Source organism: Trichomycterus rosablanca, chromosome 16, assembly GCF_030014385.1.
Source record: "Trichomycterus rosablanca isolate fTriRos1 chromosome 16, fTriRos1.hap1, whole genome shotgun sequence".
Lineage (NCBI taxonomy): Eukaryota > Metazoa > Chordata > Actinopteri > Siluriformes > Trichomycteridae > Trichomycterus > Trichomycterus rosablanca.
The window spans coordinates 6,290,805-6,312,500 of record NC_086003.1 but is presented as its reverse complement, the minus strand read 5'-3'; the positions used below and the strand labels follow the sequence as shown (position 1 = coordinate 6,312,500).

The window sequence follows — 21,696 nt, the reverse complement described above, 5'->3', positions numbered from 1 at the left end:
ACACAAACTATCGCAGCACATAGATGATCACGTGTGTAGAGAAGCACACTTTTCACAAAATGCACTTAATGTGTAAACAGAAACGTCAAACATTGTCAGCACACTACACCACAGAAATGTCTGTTACACTGTTACCGTATAATTGCATACACAAACCTTAAATTTTGACTTTTACAGCCAATTGCACGTTACATGGGAAACGGTTCATTTCACAGTCCGTAATGCAATTTTCACAGCCATGAATTAGGTAGGGCCTTAAGTATACGGTGGCCACTTACATTACCCCAAGAAAGAGTACATCGGACCCCAAAAAGAAGGGCATGACAGTGGGTAGTCAGGATAGTGTCTGCAGCACACACAATTAAAACCTTAATTGATATAATTGTGATGCAAGCATTACATTTATTATTCCTACTCTTCGAAATAAAAGGGTGGTGAGCCAACCACTCAGAGCCGTATGTTTTTTTTTTTTTTCGTTTTGGCATGTTGACAGTGTAATTCAGTAATAAACAGAAAAACAGACAATGAATTTATGAATGATTGAATTATAGCAGGTGTAAATGTGTGGGTGAGTTGTCTGTTGATTGGCTCCTGGTACAGGGTGTATGCACCCCCTGCACCCGGTGTGCTCAGATGGCACCAGACCCATCAGAGCCCTGAAAATACAATAAAAATGAAAAAAAATCATAATGATAATACTTAAAAAAAGAATAGTGATCCAACCAACCTGTGATCAGAAAGTATTAATTGATTGAAGACTAGACGAAGATTAACATACACTGTGCTTAAAATGCAGAATCGTCTACTGCAAACAATATCTGGTCAGTTGAGGTCTTTAGGTGTCAATTTTAACTGATAAATAGAGAGCAACAGATGGGCTACAGTCAGAAATCATACTCTCACAGACTCCATTTGTATGGTCTAGCTTTAATCAATCAATCAATTTAATCAATGTAGTAACCAGAAAGGTGTACCTCATAATGTGCTTGCTGAGTGTAGCAGATTCCAGAGTTACTGGTTAAATTTGCCTAAATAAATATAAAATATAGAACCTACGGGCAAAGATGACCTAGACATGGACATTTTACCATGCCAAGTTCAATAATATAAAAGCATTCTGGAACTGCAAAAATACAATTAAGTTAATAGCAGGTAAAACAGACAATGAATAAATAAATGATTGAATGAATAATAGCAGGTGTAACCAGAAAAGTGTACCTAATAAGGTGTTTGCTAAGTGTAGCAGATAGCGAAGTTAATCCACAATCCACCGGTTAAATTCTTCTGTCTCGGCTCTGAGGCAACATCCTTTCATGATTGCAAAATCATATTTGCACGTCTGGGATAAGTCATTCATTTATTAGGGAAAGTACATAAGTGTATGTACAAAGTATATGGACGTCCAACCACGATGTTGTTAGACATCCTAGTTAAAAATCATAGACTTTTGGATCATTTCAATGGGAATTTGTGCGTATTCGGTCAAAACAGCAATTATTAGGCATTGTGTTAAATGAGAATAAGTTCAGGACTGTATAAATCCTGCTCACTTAAATCATTGAATCATATCTTTATACACCCTGTTTTATACACAGGTGCACAGTCATGCTGAAACAGAAAAAGTTAAAAGCATATCATTTGTTTTATATGATTGATTTTATATACTTGTCAGTCAATGGGTGTGGCTGGAACACATGAACTAAATTATTACGGGAAGCTGAAGTGTCCACATACTTTTGGGTCCTATAGTGTATAAATAAGTTAGATAAAAGACTGCTACGGTCTCTTACTGGAAAATAGTGGCTACTATACATTACATATGCTTTTATCCAAAGTGACTAACAGTACTGTGACAGTATATTTTTAAGCAGTTGAGGGTTAGGGGCCTTGCTCAAGGGCCCAACAGTGGCAACCTGGCAGTGGTGAGGCTTGATTCAGCAACCTTTCGATTACTAGTCCTATACCTTAACCGCTAGGCTACAACTTCCCTATGTACAGTATGTATAGCAATATACCCTGGTCAAAAGTATTTGCACACATGACCATAAGCTTGTTGGACAAGTGGTATTACAATAGAGTGACCTCTTTGTGATCCGTTCAGCTGTGACAACCGCCACTCATCTAAGAAGGCTTCTTCTAATAAGACTTTGAATAATGTCTGTGGGAATTTGTGCCCACTCAGAGTGCCCAGAAGAGTATTGTATGGCTGGGCGCTGATATTGGTCAATAAAGCCTCAATTAATGTTCCGGTTCATTCCAAAGCTGTTTAGTAGGACTGAGTTCAGGGGTGTCTTTATCGACCTTGCTTTGTTTGTGCACAGGGGCACAGTCATGATGGAACTTTATTAATTACCTTATTATAATAAATTTATTTATTTATCTGTTAGCAATTGCTGTGACTGAATTCAAAAATTAGAAGGGGTGACCCAATATTTTGGGACTGTCTGTGAGAAGGAGGGAGGATTCCAAAGCTGTTTAGTAGGACTGAGTTCAGGGGTGTCTTTATCGACCTTGCTTTGTTTGTGCACAGGGGCACAGTCATGATGGAACTTTATTAATTACCTTATTATAATAAATTTATTTATTTATCTGTTAGCAATTGCTGTGACTGAATTCAAAAATTAGAAGGGGTGACCCAATATTTTGGGACTGTCTGTGGTTTGGTTTTCTTGGTTTGGTTTTCTTGGTTTTCTTGGTTTGGTTTTCTTCTCACCACTTGCAAACAAACAGAAGGTGAATTTGCTCGAAGATTTGAATAAGTAAGTGCATGGTTGGGGGAAGGGATATTTAATGGACTGGCACCCTGTCCAGGATGTATTTTTGCTTCGCGCCTTGTGTTTTTGTGAGGTGCCAAACCCACCGCAACTTTGGATAGATGTAATAAAAATGAAGCTGCTCCTATATATCCTGATTAAATGGGTGCTCAATAAAAATCTCAGCCTGACACACTGAAACAAAACAGATTGGCAGGGTCAGATGTTACTCAGGAAGTGGTTTTAGTGAGAGGCGTTACGTTGGCACACTTTGGCAATTTGACATGTTTATGTAGCATGACATAATGATAAGAAGTAAAGCAGGTTAGAATTGCTCTGATGAGATAAACAGCGGAAATGCCAAACCAGATAGACTTGCCCATTCACATATTAATGACTGTATAACAAATGCCATTGTTACATTAAAAAGGCAGGAACACACACCTGTAAAAAAAATTAGAAGCCAATCCACCTTCTAAAGCATGTTGGAGGTGGGAGAATAATACAAATAATGCCAATAATAATTATATTTACTTGTGTTTATTTATATTTATTCATTTATAATACACATTATATATTTATAATAATAATAATAATATTTCTAATAAAATAGAGATAGCAAAAATCCAAATAATAATAATAATAATAGTAATGTTTTCATTTCTTGTATTTTTTTGTACTTCAAAAGTGTTTTACAATAAAATAAATAACAGCAAAGACCCGACATGATGTATTCAAGATCCCAGCTGTGGTGTGCTAGCGTGTGTTTTTACCGCTGCGTCACCTGAGCGGCACATCCTTTTCATTTTTAATTTTGACTTTTTTATTTTAATTTATAATACAATCAAGAAAAAGCAGCAAAAAACTTTTTTTTCCTTTTTAATTTTTATAATTTTTAATTATCAAATTTTTTTTATTTAAAAGTGCTTTACAATAAAATTGAATTAAAATGACAGCAAATAATCAATAACTATAATATAACTATATAAATAACAACAGCAATAAAATAATAATAATAATAAAATACTAACAAATGATACTAACAAATAATGATACTACTAATAATAACATAATAATAATAATAATAGTAATAATAATAGTAATAATAATAATAATAATAATAGTAATAATAATAATTATTATTAATAATAATAATAATAATAATAATAATAATAATAATAGTAATAATAGTACTACTACTACTACTACTACTACTACTACTACTAAAAAAGTATGGGATACATTTCCTTTTCCTTAAATTTTCCATAATTTTCCTTTTTTAGTGTCACAGCTCACCAGTACCAGCAGCTGAAATGGCTTTCCACACCATACCTACTATTCTTCCATGGAACCTTGTAACCTTGGTAGAGCTGCAGTGACTGTTGTATTTCTCACCAAGTATTTGAATACATCTGGATCACCATACAACTCAAACACACTGAGATTCATGACTCCACATAACTCTGAATCAAATCTGTCCTTGGTGTTTTTCTTAGGCGGAACTTTAGCAGTGACACTATTACGAGTTCTGCCCAGATTCCCACAGAATATAGAAAGCCTTTATTTGTCATATATACATATACAGTGGACAGCACAATGAAATGCTTTTTGTATATTCCAGACTGTTTGGGAGCTGGGGTCAGAGCGCAGGGTCAGCCTTTGTACGGCGCCACTGGAGCCAAGAAGGTTTAGTGCTGAAGCGAGATTTGAACCCACAATCTTCAGTCTTGACCTAGTTAAGTCACTGTTTTAAAAAATAATGGTAAAGGGGACATTTTAGAAAGTGTCCAGCTTTAGGACTATTCATCCTCTACTATAAATATGAGCCTAGCATAAGATAGCATAAGATTTATTTGAAGCTAACAACCTACTAACTGCATGTCAATGTTTTATAGAGTAACTACATTTTATCAAGTATTAAAGTCAAACACACCACCCCCGTGAACACAGTCTACATGGCTTTGTTTAGAGTACATATTGAGAATAATTCTTCTGTCATCAGTGGGTGTCAATCTTCTGTCCAACCCCAACCCCCACCGACCCAACCCCATCATCCTCAAAGTAGCACATAGGAGTGAAAAACCTACTGTTTGTTGGTTCAGCTGGTGTTAGACTCATATCAATCAAAGGTCTGAAAATATATACTATAAAAAACATGTGGAACAAATAAAATGAGTATTTTGGCTGGCCAACTTTGTATTTTGTATATAAGCCTGCAACAAATGACACCAGTTTGTGTCAAACTTTGTGAAAGAACATCTTTATCCATCTACTGATCATGATATTGTAAAAAGATTCAGAAAATCCAGAAGAATTGTAGCTTGTGTAAAGCAAGGCCAGAAACCATTATTGAAAGTGTGTGATCTTCAAGGGATCAGATGACATTACATGAGAAACTGCCACACTGTCATGAGTGTGTGTGCTTGACTGGCCTACCTGCAGTCCAGATCTGTCTAGTATTGAAAATGTATGGTGTATCATAAAGAGTAGAATCAAACAACAACTATGGAACTAAGATCAGGCAAAAATGATAGTTGCAAACCTGCAACAATTAGTGTCCTCGGTTCCTGAATGAATAAAAAGTGCAGGAAAGGTGATGTAACACAGTGGTAAACTTACCTCTGTCCCATTTTTTTTTATTGTGTTGCAGGCATCAGAGTCCTTTTACAAATTACAAATGCTTGTTTTTATTGCATTTTAATAGGGTTTGTACAATGATAATGAAAGCTATGTAGATACATGACCATGAGCTTGTTGGACTTCCCATTCCAAACCATTGTTATGAACTTTGGCATGCCACCACTCTCTATGAGAAGGTTAATTAAAGGATTTCAGAGTGTGTTTGTAGGAACTTGTTCATATTCAGTCAAAAGACTGTCAGACCAAAGGGCCTGGCTTGCAATCTACATTTTAATTCATTCTAATTCATCCCAATTTAGGGTGTCTGTTGGGGTTGAGGTTACCTAAATCAGTTTACAATGGCCATTCACTAAACCAGAAAATATAAAATTGGATGATTTCTTCCAACATATATAACATCCATGCATTATTTCTATTTTTTCAATAGAAATTGTAACATTTAATATTTTTTGAATCTATAATAAGTTCATTTTATTTACTTAGTGTAATTAGGCTGAACGGTGGGTGAGTAGTAAAAAAATACAATTACTTTGTTACCTTTAGTCTTGACATCAAAGGGCGGCACGGTGGCTCGGTGGGTAGCACTGTCACCTCACAGCAAAAAGGTCCTGGGTTCAATCCCAAAATGGGGCGATCCGGGTCCTTTCTATGTGGAGTTTGCATGTTCTCCCAGTGTCTGCATGGGTTTCCTGCGGGAGCTCCAAGTAAGATGAATTGGAGATACAAAATTGTCCATGACTGTGTTCGATATAAACTTGTGAACTGAAGAACCTTGTGTAATGAGTAACTACCGTTCCTGTCATGAATGTAACCAAAGGGTAAAACATGACGTTAAAATCCCAATAAACAAACAAACTTGACCTCAAAAATCACACAGTAAACAGATTAATAAAAGTTGTATTCAGCATGTATGTGTTTACAATGTTTTATGATGAAATTATAATGCAGAGATCATTCATTTCTGTTTTTGTTTAGAAAACAAACTTGATCACACTTGACCTATTGTGATTCAAAAGAAACACATAGGGTGTGTTCGAAAAGCTAGTGAGCTCTCTACATAGGCAGCATTTTACGTCATCCTGTGCGCGCTCCCGAGAAGGAGGCTGTTCGAAATCCTAGATGCCTTAAAATCCTCACTTCTGAGGCATCTTAATATTTCAATGTTATTTTGGCTCAAGAACGAGTGAGCATCCGACGCTGCCTTAGTGATCAAGGCAATCCCAGCATTCATTGCGGGTCGGGCGCTCTTCTCTCACAGAAAAATAAACACGGCTGACGGGGCGGAGAAACGAATTGAGTTATTTTCAAACGTAAATCAAATATTACTGATTTTTAACTTGTATAAACCTGAGTGTTTTTATTTGCAAGTTCGGGCTTGTCAGGAAATTTAACCGTTATCGGTACATGAAGGAAGATGTTATATTGACGTTAGCGTGCTGTGCTACCTCAGTTCATTGGTTTTAATGGCAAGATGCTAAACGCGAAACCCGAAACCCGATGGAATCGGTGTCTAAGTAGCGCGTTCGAATAACCTGACTTATAAGTCATTGACTTATTAGAATCCTCTCTACTGAGGCAGCTGCCTATGTAGACAGTAAGACAGCAAGGCAGCTCACTAGGTTTTCGAACACACCCATAATGTAGCCCTTTAGCTAATGTTTGCTCTGTTTTGTGGTAATTTAATAGCATCATATGACAAACTAATCTTTCAAAACTTCATTCTATTCGTAGTGAAGATATTTGAATAAACAAGGTAGAACAACGCTCTGTGATTAAATGTTACCAAAAAAATCACTTCAGAACAAACGTGTTAGAGCCTCCTAGCTCTGACTGAATTAGTGTACTGTCTCTTTAAGACATACTGTTCTGTTTAGTCAGCAAGCATGCAAGCTATGTGAGATGAGTCTGGATAACAGAGACCTACAGAGAGAATTATCAGAGGTTAAAGCCCATGATGCCTGTAAAAGGCTCTGATTTATGTACTAATTATAATCACATTATAACAGGAACATTTATTGAACTAATTTACTAGATAAAAGTCAAAGTAAAATATTTAAAATGTCAGTTTTTCTTTAGGATTTTGGGTCTACAGGGTTGGTCCAGGCTTATTTGTTATTTCATTTATAATGTGCATTAGCCAGACACAGCACATTAACGCTAACTGTTTACTTAAAGGTTAGCTAAATAAAGTACAGTCAAAACCCCCTGAAATAAATCAAATTAATTACTCCTTAAAGCTGAATGATTTTAATTATATACAGTAGACTGTTGTTATAGATCATAATCATTTGGACAAGGTCCTTGTAAATCTGAAAACTGCTTTATTGGCAGTTAACCCATCTGCTAGCTTCCAGCAGTCTCCCTGTTATTTTAGCTATTTGCTAATGCTAACTGCATACAATTCTAACGTAAATCCCACTCAAAGCTACCTGTAGCCAGTGTACGTTTATTAGCAGTTACATTTTTGGCCTGTTTAAATCTAAAATCTGTGTTAGAAACAAGCTTTTGTTTACAGTTTTTAGTTAACTAGTTTTAGCTACACAATATAGCCAAATGTATATAGAGACATCTTCTGTTTATTAAGTTTAGGAATTTATTTATTGAATTTGCACACATCTTTGTGGCAACAGTTTGAGGAAGACCCAGAGCCCTGACCTCAACACTTTTTGAATCAACTGTTCTTTTTTATCAATAATCACAAATGCCTGTTAGCATGCCTGTTAGCTATTTGCTAATGCTAACAGCAGTTTTACAGTACAAAATTGAGACTCGGAATCTAAAATCTTAGCTACCTGTAACCAATGTAAGTTTATTAGCAATTGCATTTTTGGCCTGTTTATATCTCAAATCTGTGTCCCAAACAAGCTTTTGTTTACAGTGTTTAGCTAACTAGTTTTAGCTACACAATATGGCCAAATGTATGTAAAGACTTCTTATATTTATTAAGTGTGGACATTTAATTATTGATTTAACACACATTGCTGCTAAATATATACAAACTTTGTGGCAACAGTTTGAGGAAGGCCCTTTTCTGTTCCAGTATGACCATGTGCACAACATACTGTAGTTTGAAACATCTGGTGTAAAGAAACTTTAGTGGCTAGCACAAAGCCTTGACCTAAACACCTTTTGAATCAACTGTTCTTTTTAATCAATAGACACTAATTCAAAACCACAGACACAATCTTGCAAAAAACCTATTCAGAGTAGTCAAGGCTCCATGTTAATGCTAATGTTGCAGCTAATGGTTTTAAAATGGGACGTCAAGCAAGCTCCCACAAACTTTTGGCCATACAGTGTTCCCTGGATAGTAGCTTATGAGCAACCAGCTGTAACATTTCACACCAAGCTGCTTTTTGCTTTCAGCCCCACAACCTCCCGTCCACACACAGGCATGTGCACGAACGTACACACTCGGATTTTCAACCCTTCGGTTATTTTCAAACGTTGGGTTTACACAAAGACGGCTTTGTTTAATTCCAAGTATAACACGATTAGACCGAGATGAAAAAGAAATCGAATTTTTGAGATGAAAACACTCCCTTTTGGAACGACTCAAGCTTTTTCTTCATTATTTTGTTGGGAGGGCGATCCTTCATTCCTTCTAGCCAAGGCCATTGTAAGCACAGCTTGTATAAATCCATTTTTTGTCATTTTTATCATAATACACAGTTATCTGTCTGACTTGAAGTGTCATTCTGCATCTGTAATTTTATTTTAATTGGGATGAAATACACTACGCAGCCAAAAGTATGTAGCCACTCTTAGATGGTGGGTTATTTGCTATTTTAACCCTAGATAGATAGATAGATAGATAGATAGATAGATAGATAGATAGATAGATAGATAGATAGATAGATAGATAGATAGATAGATAGACAGACAGACAGACAGACAGACAGACAGACAGATTTGGGTGTTGGATCATTCTCAGCACTGCAGTGACACTGGTGTGTTAGTGTGTGTTGTGCTGGTATGAGTGGATTAGACACAGTAGCACTGATGGAGTTTTTAGACACCTCACTCTCACTGCTAGACTGAGAATAGTCCACCAACCAAAAATATCCAGCCAACAGCGCCCCCTGGGCAGCGTCATGTGACCACCGATGAAAGTCTACAAGATGACCAACTCAAACAGCAGCAATAGATGAATGATCATCTCTGACTTTACATCTACAAGGTGGACCAACTAGGTAGGAGTGTCTAATAGAGTGGACAGTGAGCGGACACGGTATTTAAAAACTCCAGCAGCGCTGCTGTGTCTGATCCACTCATACCAGCACAACACACACTGACACACCACCACCATGTCAGTGTCACTGCAGTGCTGGGAATGATCCACCACCTAAATAATACCTGCTCTGTAGTGGTCCTGTGGGGGTCCTGGTCATTAAAGAACAGGGTGAAAGCAGGTTAAAAACTATGTAAAGAAACAGATGGACTACAGTCAGTAATTGTAGAACTACAAAGTGCTCCTATATGGTAAGTAGAGCTGATAAAATGGACAGTGAGGGTAGAAACACGGAGGTGGTTTTAATGTTGGCGGCTGATCAGTGTATGTATAGACATATATTCTCTTCCAGTCAGATTCCTAACATCTCCAGCTGAATTAAACTTCCTCATTATGACCCTAATAGTGAAAATCGACACTTTTAACCAATTAGCTATTTTCTTATAGCTGTTTTCTAATTTGTGCAGCCCAGTAACCCTTTTGTTGCACGTCAGTGCTGTTTTCTCAAGTCTTTCTGTAGTGATTAGAGATTAAGTCGATCAGGCCTGTCACATAATTATACCCCACTGAAACAGGAAATCATGGCAGACCATGTAAGTGTCCTCAATTGCTCAGTTGGACTTTTGTTAGAGTTTAGTCATATAAAACAATATAAGAGTTTGAAAACCTTTTACTATTTAAACAATTTAACCATGAATAAAAGATTTTTACAGCTTATGTTTAACACCTGAAGGTGTGCTGTGGTATCTGGCACCAAGATGTCAGCAGCAGATCCTTTAACTCCTGTAAGTTGTGAGGTGGGGCCTCCAAGGATCTGACTTGTTTGTTCAGCACATCCCACAGATGTTTGATTGCATTGAGATCTGGGGAATTTGGAGGCAGAGTCAACACCTCAAACTCGTTGTGCTCTTCAAACCATTCCTAAAGCATTTTTGCTTTGTGGCAGGGTGCATTATCCATCAGGTAATACCGTTTCCATGAAAGGGAGTACATGGTCTGCAACAATGCTTAGGTAGGTGGTACGTGTCAAAGTAACATCCACATGGACGGCAGGACCCAAGGTTTCCCAGCAGAACATTGCCCAAAGCATCGCACTGTCTCCGCCGGCTTGCCTTCTTCCCATAGTGCATCCTGGTAAGCGACGCACACGCACCAGGGCATCCATGTGATGTAAAAGAAAACGTGATTTATCAGACCAGGCCACCTTCTTCCATTGCTCCGTGGTCCAGTTCTGATGCTCACGTGCCCATTGTTGATGCTTTCGGCAGTGGACAGGGGTCAGCATTGGCACCCTGACTGGTCTGCGGCTATGCAGCCCCATACGCAACAAACTGTGATGCACTGTGTAATCCGACACCTTTCTATCAGAACCAGCATTAACTTCTTCAGCAGTTTGAGCTACAGTAGCTGGTCTGTTGGATCGGACCACACGGGCCAGCCTTCGCTCCCCACATGCATCAATGAGCCTTAGGCGCCCATGACCCTGTCGCCGGTTTACCACTGCTCCTTCCTTGGACCACTTTTGATAGAAACTGATCACTGCAGACTGGGAACTCGCCACAAGAGCTGCAGTTTTGGAGATGCTCTGACCCAGTCGTCTAGCCATCACAATTTGGCCCTTGTCAAACTCGCTCAAATCCTTACGCTTGATCATTTTTCCTGCTTCTAACACACCAACTTTGAGGATATTGGTGCTTAATATATCTCACCCACTAACAGGTGCTGTAATGAAGAGATAATCAGTATTATTCACTTCACCATACCTTTTGGTAGCTAGCCAAGCACAACCAAGGGTTCCAAGGGTTTACACATGCTTTGGCCATTTATTATATTAACATTCTTCCAAAAATAGACAGCTAATACATCATCATTCTTATTATTATTATTTTCATTTCCTAAAGTAAATCTAAATTGACGTCTATAATCGTGGTACGCACACTATTGTTCCAAATTCTATATATGGGACACTTATCGTTGTGCACTGGACCCGCGACTGTTTGTCAAAAGAAGAAAAGCAAACAAGCTGGACACATGAAAGCGTGCATGTGTGTGTGTGGACGGAGATATGGAGATGTGTGTGTACGCTCATGTTTTACCAGTGAGGCTGGTCGTTTCCTGTTTTTTTAAAGAGTCAAGGAATGAATCACTTATTCACACCCAGTCATGTTTACTTTCTCCTGCACTATTTCGCAATCACATACACACCTGTTGTCGGGATCCACCAAAGCTGTGTGTTGTTGAAGATTAAATTGGTTTGACGTGAACCTATGACGTTCACTCTGTAACATGAGTATATGAAATAGAACACAACAAAAACAACAGCATTGTTTATGCATTTTGTCCCCTTTTTCTCCCTTTTAGCACGTCCAATTGCCCGATTGCGTCATGCTTCCTCTCCACCAATGCCGATCCTGAAGCTAACCCACGCCCCCTCCGACCCATGGGCAGCAGCCTTATGCATTTTGTCACCTACACTTTGACGAGTGCAATGCGGATCAGCACTGTGTAGAGAGACACACCCTGACAGCACTCTTTTCCAGTCTCTGCGCAGGCGCTATCAATCAGCCAGCAGAGGTCGTAATTGCATTAGTTATGAGAGCGAGAGACCCTATCCGGCTTTTTAATGTCCCACCCCTATCTGAACAACAAGTCAATCGTTGTTCATACGGTTGCTCAGCCCAGCCGGCAGGCAGAGCTGAGACTCGATACTATGTATTTGAAATTGTGTTAGTGTGTGTTGTGCTGGTATGAGTGGATCAGACACAGAAGTGCTGATGGAGTTTTTAAACACCTCATTGTCACTGCTGGACTGAGAATAGTCCACCAACCAAAAACATCCAGCCAACAGCGCCACTGATGAAGGTCTAGAAGATGACCAACTCAAACAGCAGCATAGATGAACGACCGTCTCTGACTTTACGTCTACAAGGTGGACCAACTAGGTAGGAGTGTCTAATAGAGGGGACAGTGAGTGGACACAACCCACACTAACACACCACCACCATGTCAGTGTCACTGCAGTGCTGAGAATGATCCACCACCCAAATAATACCTGCTCTGTGGTCGTCCTGTGGGGGTCATGACCATTGAAGAACAGGGTGAAAAAGTATGTAGAGAAACAAATAGACTACAGTCAGTAATAGTAGAACTACAAAGTGCTTCTATATGGTAAGTGGAGCTGATAAAATGGACAGTGAGTATAGAAACCAAGAGGTGGTTTTAATGTTATGGCTGATTGGTGTATATGTATAATACTTGTATTAAATTTACAGACATTAACACTATAACAAAAACAACTACACAACATTATTTAACATGAGAAATACTGTATATGAGAAGTAAATCTAATGAGTCATTAACTCTATATCCAGCCGCTGATAACGTTGCTAATAATAGTCCGGAGCGATATCATCGGTCAAACCCATCAATCCACATTTCCTCTGAGAACAGATGGGGAAACAGATAGCAGCGATGGAGGGCGGGCGGGAGGCAGGGAAGGTTAGAGGACGAGCGCTGGAGAAAACGTTGGGGGGGGGGGGGACGTTGGGGTAAAGGAAGGAGCGGAAATAAACGGAAGCTAAGGCTTCCTGAGCGTCAGTAACTTATCTAGTGACGCCCGCACTTCATTGTTTCTCGAGTGTTTGAGAAAGCAAAAAAACTGCCATCCGAGTTTGAGCTAACAGTGGGTATATGTACTGAATGTGTCATCTTATTACTACACTAAATGGTCAAAAGTATGTGCACACTCCTCTCACTGATTGAGATAAATTATTGTAGCACCAGTTTGGGGTAGGTCCTTTCCTGGTCCAGCCTTTACAGAAAAGTAGAGGCTGTTATAGTCACGGGGTGGCTATAAGCTAATGGTCAGATGTCCACATCCCTTTGGCCATAAAGGGTCTGTCTGAAAACCTAGTGCTGCCTTGCTGCTTACTGCCTACCTGGGCAGTACCCTAAGTAGTAAGGATTCTAATAAGACGACTAATCGAACTCATTAGGCAGATTATTTAGACGCACTACTTAGATATCACTGCAGTTTTTGCTTACTAAGCTAACACAGTTAGCCTCAGGCCATTCAAACCAATGGGCTGAGGCGGCACAACCAGCTAGCATGCCAGCTAACATTCCTATGTGTACTGAAAATGGTTAAATTGTCACTGACAAGCCTGAATGTGCAAATAAATGACACTTGTGCATCAATATACAATATACAAATGGAGTATTAAAAGTACTTCATTTGTTGCTCTTCATTCGACCTCCATATTTGTTATTTTTGTGAGAAAAGTTGTGCTGCACTGAATGCTGGGATTGCCTTCACTGCTAGAGAAGCATCAGATGCTCCCTCATTATTCAGTCAGATTACCACCCAAAATTAAGGCACCTAGGCAGCATTTTGAAGTATCTAAGAATTTAGACAGACTCCATTTCGGGAGTGAGTGTAGGATGACGTAAAATGCATCTATGTAGAGAGATCACTAGGTTTTCAGACAGACGCACAGTGTATATTATATCTCTGTAATTGCAAGTGTACAACCTGCATCTAGGATGGACCATCACACAGTGGAAACGTGTATTGTGGTCAGATGAATCAGCATTCCAGGGCTTTTTTGAAAAAAATGGACGGTGTGTGCTCCGGACCAAATGTGAAAACGACCATCCAGACTGTTATCAGCAACAAGTCCCAAAGCCAGGGTCTGTCATGGTATGGGGGTGTGTCAGTGCCCTTGGTAAAGGTCATTTACACTTCTGTGATGCAGCATTAATGCAGAAAAGTACATTGAGATCTTAGAGCAACATGTGCTGCCTTCAAGACGTCGTCTTTCCCAGGGACGTCCATGCATTTTTCAACAAGACGATGCAAAACCACATGCTGCACACAATAAAAAGGCATTACTGAGGAAGAAGAGGGTACGGGTACTGGACTGGCCTGCCTGCAGTCCTGACCTGTCCCCAATAGAAAACGTGTGGAGGATTTTGAAAGGAAAAATGTGACAACGACGACCGCGTACTGTTGCACATCTTAAGACGTGTTTGCAGGAAGAATGAGACAAAATAAAAGTTGAAACACTAAATCACTTGGTCTCCTCGGTGCCAAAACGTCTTTTAAGTGTGGTGAAAAGGAATAGCAAAACTACAAAGTGGTAAATGCTTTACTGTCCCAACTTTTTTTGGAATGTGTTGCAGGCCTGAAATGCAGGAATGGATGTTTATTAATAAATGAAATGAAGTTGAGCAGATAAAATATCTCAGGTTCATCCTGTCTGCAATAAAATAAAAGTCAAAGTAAATGTAAGAAACTCTGTGTTTTTTATTATCTGCATTTTTCATGCTGTCCCAACTTTTTCTGATTTGGGGTTATAATACAGTCCTGGCTTTATTGTTTAATAATATTTCTATGATTTCTGCAACTGTTATATTTCTATGGCAGAATAGAACACATTATACAGTGTTCTCAGGTCTCAGGTCTCAGCCATGCAAACTTCCCACCCTTTTTCAGTCCCTGGAGATTTAGCCTTGGTTTTCACACCTGTTTTGAGTTCCGTTAATCATCCTAATTAGTTGCACCTGTTTTGAGTTTACCATTATCCTTGGTTGTTGCCTATTTAAATCGTTTGGTGTTTGTAGACCAGTCTATAGTATTTCTGATTCTAGTGTCTCATACCTTAACCACAGCCTGTACTTTTTACCATGTTTTATAGCCTCGTCTAAATAAGCCTGTTTGCAGATCAACTGACCATAGCTGTGTCTGTGACTACACTGTTGGATTCTGTTTTTTAGACTGTCAGTATGAGAATATTTAACAAACTCGCACTTCCTGTCAACAACTGTTAATCTCAAGGGATCTGAACGCAGGAGAGTTTATGGAGTTGACAAAAAATGATGCAGAAAACAAAAAAAAAAACATCTGTGAGACCAACAGGCTATAATAAATTACAACTTATTTACAACTTCATTAACCAGAATAGCATTTCATGTCAAACCCTAAGACAAAAAAAACATTGACCCAGTCTATCCCTTTATGGCCTTTATTAATCGAACAACCTCTTTGAACCAGTTGCATGATCTAATCATAAGATCACTGTACTTTAGTCTGAATTTTAATACAGTGCATCTGATAATGTAAAAAAATGAATAATATTCACACCATGAAAGGTCAGCTGATAGGGCTTTTCAATGGGCGCAAGGCACACAGTAACACCCTGGATGGGGCACCAGTCCATCACAGGACATAGGCATGGCATTGTCTTGCTGAAATAACCATGGTCTTCCTGGTAAAAGATATTGTGCCTGTTAGAAAAGCTGGTGATCTCTCTACATAGACAGCATTTCAAATCAAATCATCCTATGCGCTCCAGAGATGAAGGCTGTCTAAATTCTTAGATGCGTTAAAATGCTGCCTACTGAGGTGCCTTAATTCTGAGTGATAATGTGACTGAATGAAGAGGGAGCATCCGATGGGGTGAAGGCAATCCCAGCATTCAGTGAGGCACAACTTTTCTCACAAAAAATTACAAATGCTTGCTTGATTGATTAATGATTGATTTGGTGGAACAAGGGTGTTCCAATACAATAACAATTCTATTTACAATTACAAACAAAAATAATAGTAAAAAGTAGTTTTAGGACAAGAATGACCCCATTATTTATTTTTATTCAGCTTCTTTACTGAAATACATGAGCGTGTGTCATAAAAGTGAATTCATGGCCAGAAGAGGAAGGAATTTTCCGACAGCGAAAGGTTTGTTGTTTGCGAGCTGCTGCCGGTGATTCATACATGTTTTTTCCTGAATCACAATGTTTGTTTAGCTGCTATTCTTACACTGAGCTCATCAACTCCTTAACAACTCTTTTACATGGCCAAAAGTATATAGACACCAGACCTTGGGCTTGTTGGACGACCCATTTCAAAACCATTGGCATTAATATGACGTTGGCGTTTCCCAACCTGAACTAAAGAGGAAACTCTTAAGAGACTGTGTGCATTTGTGAGATCTCACTTAAAGTTCCCTTTCATCCCAAAGGTGTTCAATAGGGTTGAGGTCAGAGCTCTGTGCAGGCTTCCTCCAAACCAAACCTGTCATACCATTTCTGAAAATAAGGGCCTTACCCATGCAGCCATATAACTGGTACATCATGGCCACACCTGGCAGACTGCCTTGCAGTGTGGCTACAAAAGCCACAGAGAGAAATTGTACCCCATGCCTGTTTAATCAAATTATTAATGTTTTTAAAAGTATGAGGTCTTGGTGTTATCATTTGCCAAAAAAAACACACTGTTTATTGGGTCAAAAGGGAAAAGAAATGTAGAATTAATGACAATAAATTACAACCCCAAATCAGAAAAATTTGGGACAGTTTGGAAAATGCAAATAAAATAAAAATGCAGTCTTCCTTACATTTACTTTGTTATTTTATTGCAGACAGTTAAACTTCATTTCATTTGTTAATAAACCTCCATTCCTGCATTTCAGGCCTGCAACACGTTCCAAAGAAAGTTGGGACAGGGGCAATTTAGTGCTAGTAATGAGGTGAAAAAAACTAAATAATGATGTGATTCCAAACAGGTGATTGTAATCATGGTTTGGTACAAAAGCAGCATCCAGGAAAGGCTGAGTCTTTGATGAGCAGAGATGATCAGAGAATCTCCAGTTTGTCAACATGTGTGAGAAAATGATTGAAATCTTTAAGAACAATGAACCTGTAAGAAAGTTTGGAAGGGATTTGCATATTTCTCCCTCTACAGTGCATAATATCATTAGACGATTCAAGGAATCAGGAGGAATTTCAGTGCGTAAAGCCCAAGGGTGCAAACTTAAGCTGAACGTCACTGCATCAAGAACTGTTGTCTCTCAACAATAGCTGATATAACCACATGGGTGAGGGATTACTTTGTAGTCAAGCACGACAATACAGAGTTACATGCACAAATGACACTCAAAACTTTACTGTGCAAAAAAGAAGCCTTATGTTAACCATGTCCAGAAGCGACGTCGACTTCTCTGGGCTCAGAGGCATCTAGGATGGACCATCACACAGTGGAAACGTGTATTGTGGTGAGATGAATCAGCATTCCAGGTCTTTTTCTGGAAAAAAATGGACGCCATGTGCTCTGGACCAAAGACCAAAAGGACCATCCAGACTGTTATCAGAAACAAGTCCAAAAGCCAGGGTCTGTCATGGTATGGGGTCATGTCAGTGTCCTTGGTAAAGGTCATTTACACTTTTGTGATGCAGCATTAATGCAAAAAAAAGTACATTGAGATCTTAGAGCAACATGTGCTGCCTTCAAGACGTCGTCTTTCCCAGGGACGTCCATGCATTTTTCAACCAGACAATGCAAAACCACCTGCTGCACACATTACAAAGGCACGGCTGTGGAAGAAGAGGGTACGGGTACCGGACTGGCCTGCCTGCAGTCCTGACCTGTCCCCAATAGAGAATGTTGAAGTGTGGTGAAAGTGTGGTGAAAAGGAATAGCAACATTACAAAGTGGTAAATGCTTTACTGTCCCAACTTTTTTTGGAATGTGTTGCAGGTCTGAAATGCAGGAATGGATGTTTATCAATCAATGAAATGAAGTTGATCAGACAAAACATGAAATATCTCAGGTTCATCCTGTCTGCAATAAAATAAAAGTCAAAGTAAATTTAAGAGCATTTCCATGCTGTCCCAACTTTTTCTGATTTAGGGTTGTACAAAATAGATAATAGGTGGGGGGTACTTAGAGAGTTTTCTAATTGTACATTTGCTTCTATCGTTGGGGAGAAGAATCAGAGTCATTGTAGGATCTGTGTGTGTGTGTGTGTGTGTGTGTGTGTGTCTTCAAGCTTCAAGACTGAGGCCAGGTCTTTATAAAGAACTGCTGAACATGGGTCACTGTGCCCAAAGTGCCTCAAGTTACACACAAACACACACACACACACACACACACACACACACACACACACACACAGTGATGAAAGATTCGTGACATAAGAGGCCGGTATGTTAGTGTGGGCAATGGGCAGCATGGTAAAAAAAGGCTCGGAGCAAGTACCAGCAGGAAATGGGTAAACGCTCATGTGACGTCAGATGTTGTTTACACGGCACATCACAGCATGAACTAGAGGCGGAGACTCACTAACACACCTAGATCTGTGGTCTGATCAGTCACCTGATGCCACTTACGAAATAGCCCGCTGACTAAACCTCACCTGATTGGTTGAACGAATGAATGGAAAGAAAAGGGGATTTTGTGTAAGGTTGAGTAAAGTTCTTTAACCCTGTTTTACTAGGGTACATGGCCCTTTAAATCAGAACCTTTTAGTTTAATTGTTTCCCAAATTTCACCCCCATTTTAATGGTCTTGCTGCTTGTGCCACCCCCACACTGGCAGAGGAGAGCTGAAGCTGTCACATGCATGCAGTCGTCGGCCACACCTTTTCACTCGCCGGTCGCGGAGTCTAGCCGACGGCTGATGATCACATTGGATTGGTTTGCGGACTGGCACCTCACAGAAAAGTGGCCACTATGTAAAAAGGTGGGCACTATATTAAAAAGTGGGCACCATACAGAAAGGTGAGCACCACACAGAAAAGTGGGCACAACATAGAAAAATTAGCAGCATTTAGAAAAGTGTGCACTACGCCATACAGAAAAGTGGCACTGCACAAAAAAGTGGGCACCATACAAAAAAAGTAGGTACAATACAGAAAAGTGGGCACGATGCAGAAAAGTGAGCACCATACACAAAAGTGGGCATCATGCAGAAAAGTGGGCACTGGATAGAAAAGTAGGCACTAAACAGAAAAATGGGCACTGGATAGAAAAGTATGCACTATACAGAAAAGTGGGCACAACATAACGTGGGCACTGTACAGTTAAGTAGGCACCACACAGAAAAGTGGGCACCATACAGGGCACTACACAGAAAAGTGGGCACCGGGCAACATAAATAAAAGTGAACACCATATAGAAAAATAGTCCCAACATAGAAAAGTGGACACTACACAAAAAAGTGGGCACCACACAGAAACAATGAATACCGAACAGAAAAGTGGACACCATACAGGAAAATGGGCACCATACAGAAAAGTGGCCACCATATAGAAAAGTGGTTGCAACATAGAAAAGTGGGCACTACACAGAAAAGTGGGCACCATACAGAAAAGTGTGCACTACACAGAAAAGTGGGCACTATACAAAAAGTGGGCACCATATATAAAAGTGGGCACTACACAGAAAAGTGGGCACTACACAGAAAAGTGTGCACTACACAGAAAAGTGGGCTCCAAACAAAAAAGTGGGCACCATATATAAAAGTGGGCACTACACAGAAAAGTGGGCTCCAAACAAAAAAGTGGGCACCATATATAAAAGTGGGCACTATACAGAAAAGTGGGCTCCAAACAGAAAAATAGAAACAATACAGAATAATAGGCAACACACAAAAAAGTGGGCATCATTTAGGAAAGTGGGCACCATACAGAAAAGTGATAGAGAGAAAGGAAAGTGTGTGGGTGTGTGTGTGTGTGTGTGTGTGTGTGTGTGTGTGTGTTTACAATAGGCTGAGTGTGTGTTTGACAGGGACAGAACGAGACAGACAGACCCACGTCTTGTCTGGACCCAAGCAGTTGGCACTCGGCACAAATGTTCAGTAATTCAAAGCATGCGACCCTGTGTGTGTGTGTGTGTGTGTGTGTGTGTGTGTGTGTGTGCGCGCCACACACTCCCTCACACAGAGTATTTAACTCCCAAACCTTCTTCTTGACAACAGCGCCTGTGTACAACATAAATCGGGCTAGTTTGACTGCACCATTCTGATAGACTTTTGACACACTGTGACCCTGACCCTGACCTAGACCCAGCTACAATCTATAGTGTGGAATTAAGGATGCAGTAGAATTACCACTATTTTTATAATTTATCTCCATCAAAGTGGGCGGCACGATGGGAAGCACTGCTACCTCACAGCAAGAAGGTCCTGGGTTCGAATCCCAGGTGGTATGATATGAGGTCCTTTCTGTGTGGAGTTTGCATGTTCTCCCCGTGTCCGTGTGGGTTTCCTTCTACAGTCCAAAGACATGCAGTCAGGTGTATGTGTTGGACTGTGATAGATTGGTGACCTGTCCAGGGTGTCTCCTACCTTTCGTCCAGTGAACTGCCCCCACCGTGACCCTGACCAGGATAAAGCGGTGGTATTAATGAATCCCTATCAAAATGTTTCCTCCTGATCAGGGCTGCAGTGGGTCTGGCAGCACCTGGAAACACACGGCACAGGGCAGGGACACACACTTGACTGAGCACCATCAAGAGCTTCATCAATGGCTACCAAACACTCACTCTTACTCACTTTCTTAACCGCTTATCCAGTCAGGGTCGCAAAGGGGTGCTGGAGCCTATCCCAGCTTTTCAATGGGCGCAAGGCACACAGTAACACCCTGGACTGGGCGCCAGTCCATCGCAGGGCAGACACACACACACACACACACACACACACACACACTTATAGGGCAATTCAATGTCTCCAATTAACCTGACTGCATGTTTTTTTTATACTGTGAGACGAAACCGGAGCTTCCAGAGGAAACCCACGCAGACACGGGGAGAACATGCAAACTCCACACAGAAAAGACCCAGACCGCCCCGCCTGGGGATCGAACCCAGGACCTTCTTGCTGTGAGGCGACACCGTGGGTTACCAGACATTCTTTTTAAAATAAACACAAATTCCCACAGACACACTCCAAAGTCTTGTAGAAAGTTAAAAAACAATACACAATTTCTCAAAGCGGTATTGCAGATAATTTAGGTCTTACACCATCTACTGTACATAATATTGTGAAAAGATTCTTGGTCTGTGTAGGGCAGGGCTGGAAACCACTGTTGAACCTTCAAGTCCACATATGGCATTAGGTTAAAAACTGTGATAATATTGCCACACAGGCTCAAGAGTACTTCAGAAAACCGTTGTCACTTAACACAGTCCGCCTCTGCATCAAGACGTGGTGGAACAGAAAGCTGGGTTCACAAATTTTAATTCATCTTGAAAGTCTTGATGTAAACATTTTTAAATAATCAGGTCTGATGAATTTTC

At 39.9% G+C, this 21,696-nt stretch overlaps 1 long non-coding RNA gene across 1 annotated transcript; it reads right to left on the bottom strand.

Annotated features, from left to right (window-relative positions):
- Positions 1-117: 117 nt before the first annotated feature.
- On the bottom strand, positions 118-6,137 carry LOC134330756 (uncharacterized). The gene is made up of 2 exons (XR_010015034.1): positions 5,931-6,137; positions 118-656 (listed from the first exon to the last, which is right to left on the bottom strand). It is a non-coding gene; the product is annotated as an uncharacterized LOC134330756 (long non-coding RNA).
- Positions 6,138-21,696: the final 15,559 nt, after the last annotated feature.